At 42.7% G+C, this 4,096-nt stretch overlaps 1 non-coding gene across 1 annotated transcript; it reads left to right on the top strand.

The window, feature by feature from the left end:
* The first annotated feature begins 2,520 nt into the window (after positions 1–2,520).
* LOC135152521 (small nucleolar RNA R71) lies at positions 2,521–2,627 on the top strand. The gene has a single exon (XR_010291696.1). It is a non-coding gene; the product is annotated as a small nucleolar RNA R71 (small nucleolar RNA).
* Positions 2,628–4,096: the final 1,469 nt, after the last annotated feature.

Genomic DNA, 4,096 nt, shown 5'->3' with positions numbered 1-4,096 from the left:
TGATCCTCTGGTGCGATACAAATCTGATTGTACCCTGAATACCCATCAAGAAGACAATAGTACTCATGACCGGCCAACCTATCAAGCATCTGATCAATGAAAGGCAATGGAAAGTGATCTTTTCTGGTGGCTTTATTGAGTTTCCGATAATCCATGCACATTCTCCATCCTGTGACTGTTCGCGTTGGAATGAGCTCATTCTTCTCATTAGCTACCACGGTCATGCCTCCTTTCTTAGGCACACATTGAACAGGGCTCACCCAAGAACTATCCGAGATTGGATAAATAATGCCGGCATCAAGCCACTTAAGAATCTCCTTCTTCACCACTTCTTTCATTATTGGATTGAGTCTTCTTTGATGCTCAACAGTGGGTTTACTACCCTCCTCGATCAGAATTTTATGTTGACAATAAGAAGGGCTGATTTCCTTGATATCTGCAATAGTCCATCCAATGGCTGATTTGAACTCCCTAAGAATTCTCAAAAGCTTTTCTTCCTCGATACCTGAAAGGTTAGATGCAATAATTACAGGTAATGTAGAAGATTCACCAAGAAAGGCATACCTTAGGTGTTCGGGAAGTTGCTTAAGTTCAAGTTTAGGAGCTTCAACAATCGAGGGTTTTAGTCGTTGTTGAGAATCTTTCAATTCTGATAACCCAAGAGATTCAATTGGAGGTTCCATCCTTCTTCTCCAAGGAGAAGCATTCAAGTATTGAAGGTGTTCTTCTTCCTCCTCCCCACCGAATTCTGAGTCACCCGATAGAACCCTTTCCAAGATGTCAGTTTTCAGCCTGTTATCAATTTCCGAATGAGCTGCAGCTTCGAGAAAATCCACCTTAAAGCATTCCTCCTCATCTGATGGAAGTTTTATGGCATTGAACACGTTGAAAGTGACCATATGATCTTGAACTCTCATTGTGAGTTCACCCTTCTGAACATCAATCAAAGTCTGCCCTGTCGCAAGGAATGGTCTCCCCAAGATGATGGGAATCTTCTTATCTTCTTCGAAGTCGAGAATGACAAAATCAGCCGGGAAGATTAGCTTATCTACCTTTACCAACACATCTTCAACTATCCCCCTTGGGTATGTAATCGAACGATCAGCCAGTTGCAAAGACATATTAGTAGGTTTCAGCTCCAGAAGACCAAGTTGCAAGAAAATAGACAAAGGCATCAGATTGATGCTAGCTCCCAAATCACATAAACACTTGTCGAATGACAATTGCCCAATAGTACACGGGATTGTGAAGCTTCCCGGGTCTTTCAGCTTCGGGGGCAATTTCTGTTGCAACACGGCACTACACTCCTCGGTCAAAGCCACAGTTTCCAATTCCTCAAGTTTGAGTTTTCGAGATAGAATACCTTTCATGAATTTAGCATAACTCGGCATTTGTTCTAGAGCTTCCGCAAAAGGTATGTTGATTTGTAATTTCTTGAAGACCTGTAGAAATTTTGCGAATTGTTTGTCGAGCTTATGCTTTTGAAGTCTCTTCGGAAAAGGTGGAGGTGGATACACTTGCTTGACCCCAGTATCAGTTTTCGGGCTAGACTTTTCGGCTGAATCCTTGCTTGCTTCTTCGTTGATTTTATTCTTGTCAGCTTCAACAACAGTTTTTCCACTATCAGACTTAGATGAGAGTACGGGTGTTTCAACCTGTTGATCACTCTCTTCCTTGTTTTGCTCTGTTGCTGATTCTTTATCCTTCGTAACCTTTCCGGACCTCAAGGTGACAGCCTGTACCTGTTCCTTCAGTTCCTTCTTGCCCGGATTGGCCTCAATATCACTAGGAAGAGTTCCTTGTGGTCTATTAATCAACGCATTAGCAATCTGCCCAATCTGATTCTCCAAAGTCTTGATCGACACCGATTGGCTTTTAACCATTAGTCTTAATTCTTCCAATTCCGATCTCCCATTGGAAGATTGTCCAGCCACCCCATGATTTTGTTGCGGGAATCCAGGTGGATGGAATTGCTGCCTCGGTGCAAACTGTTGTTGAAAACCAAAAGGGTTAAAAGGTCTAGCTCCTTGCTGCTGAAACTGTTGCTGCTGTTGTGGCATATAGTTCTGATTATTGCTCCAGCTGAAATTCGGATGATTCCGATTATTTGGATGATAAGTGGCCAGAGCTGGATGTTGCGACCTCTGAAAGTTGCTCACAAATTGAGCGGATTCGCTCGATATAGCACACTGATCCGAAGAATGTGCTCCAGCACAGAGCTCGCAGAATGAAGGTGGCTGTTGATTTCCTAGATTTGCCAAAGAATCCACCTTCATAGTAAGAGCCTTAAGCTGAGCAGCTATGGCTGAAGTAGCATCAACATCTAGAATTCCTGCTGCTTTGCCCTGATGAAGACGCTGAGTAGGATTCTGATATTCATTCGCAGCCATCATCTCGATCAACTCATAAGCCTCATCATAGCTCTTAGCCCATAGAGCTCCACCTGATGCAGCATCGAGCATTGGCCTCGATTGAGGACCCAACCCATTATAAAAGCAATTAATAACCATCCAATCAGGCATCCCATGATGTGGGCACTTTCGAAGCATCTCCTTGTAGCGTTCCCAAGCTTCACATAAAGTTTCACCAGACAGCTGAGAGAATTGAGTGATAGCATTCCTGATTGCAGCTGTTTTAGCCATAGGGAAGAACTTAGTGAGAAATTTCTGAGCCAGATCCTCCCATGTCGTAATAGATCCTGCAGGAAGAGAATGCAACCATCCTTTAGCTTTATCCCTCGGAGAAAATGGGAATAGCCTCAATTTGATGGCCTCATCAGTAACCCCATTGAACTTGAAAGTGTCACAGATCTCAATGAAATCCCTAATATGCATATTAGAATCCTCTGTCGGAGAACCCCCAAACTGCACTGAGTTCTGTACCATCTGAATAGTGCTCGGTTTGATCTCAAAAGTGTTGGCTTCGATCGCTGGCCTGACAATGCTCGACTGAATATCATTGATTTTAGGCTCAGAGAAAGCCTTAAGAGCTTTAGTATCATTCGCTGGTGGTCGATCACCCATTGTAGTGTTCACTATCGTTTCTTCCATAACCAATGCTTCCTTACGAGCCTGAGAACGTGTTCGCATACACGTCACTCAAGTACCTGAAACACACAAAACGAACTAAAGTGAGAAAAGAATCCAAGTCACTGAAATTTAACGACCACTAATGACAAGCACATAAACTAAAGTAAACACCGAGTCCCCGGCAGCGGCGCCAAAAACTTGTTCGCACAAAATCACGCAAGCGTACGTGGTCACAAGTAATATAGAATATAAGTCAAGTTCGTTCCCACAGAGACTGGTGTATTCAGAAATATGCACTTATGCACCAATGTATGATTATTATTCAATGCTTAGAAAAATAACAATTTGGTTGGTTTTATCTAAATTAACTAATTAAGTCGAATTATAACTAAGAGAATTAAAATGGAATTACTATTGAGAATAAAACATGGGATTCTAACTTCATTATATACTTCCTTCAGAGCTATGCCTTATCGATATGTGACGGTTGATAACTAATCAGATAACACGAAACTGATACACGCTAACTGTCGTTATACGTGCACCATACTGCTACACATCCACAATTAAGATAGAAGGTAAACAGACACCAATTATGCTGAGACCCTATATGTCTATAGAATTTGAAAACATAACGGTTGAAGAACAAGTTATCTATCAAGATTACATATGGCGATGCAAGATGGTTAAAATCACACCACTAATCATGTATATCGAATACATAATCCTATGTTCGCATGGCAAGTTCTAAATCAATATATCCACTGTCGCTTCAATAAAGATTAACCCACAACTTAGATGTTAGCTCCCCCAAGCCTTTCTTAAACTCCCCCAGCGATCGGGCCTTGAAACCCCCAAGCCTTTCTTAAACTCCCCCAGCGATCGGGCCTTGAAACGGATCAGAAACGGGCAAACGGGCCTAAATTCGCTGCCGGTTTGGTGCGGGTGCGCCAGCGGGGCAGGTGCGCCAGATTGGGGCGGGTGCCCCAATTCAGCAGCCCACTTCTTTTTCCATAACTTTTGACTCGCGCATCCGATTGCTTCGCTGTTTTTTTTCAATGAATGCT

The sequence above is a fragment of the Daucus carota genome, chromosome 4 (genome assembly GCF_001625215.2).
Source record: "Daucus carota subsp. sativus chromosome 4, DH1 v3.0, whole genome shotgun sequence".
In the NCBI taxonomy this organism is placed as follows: Eukaryota; Viridiplantae; Streptophyta; class Magnoliopsida; order Apiales; family Apiaceae; genus Daucus; species Daucus carota.
Note: the sequence above shows the minus strand (reverse complement) of the source record. Positions and strands in the feature narration are given on the sequence as shown.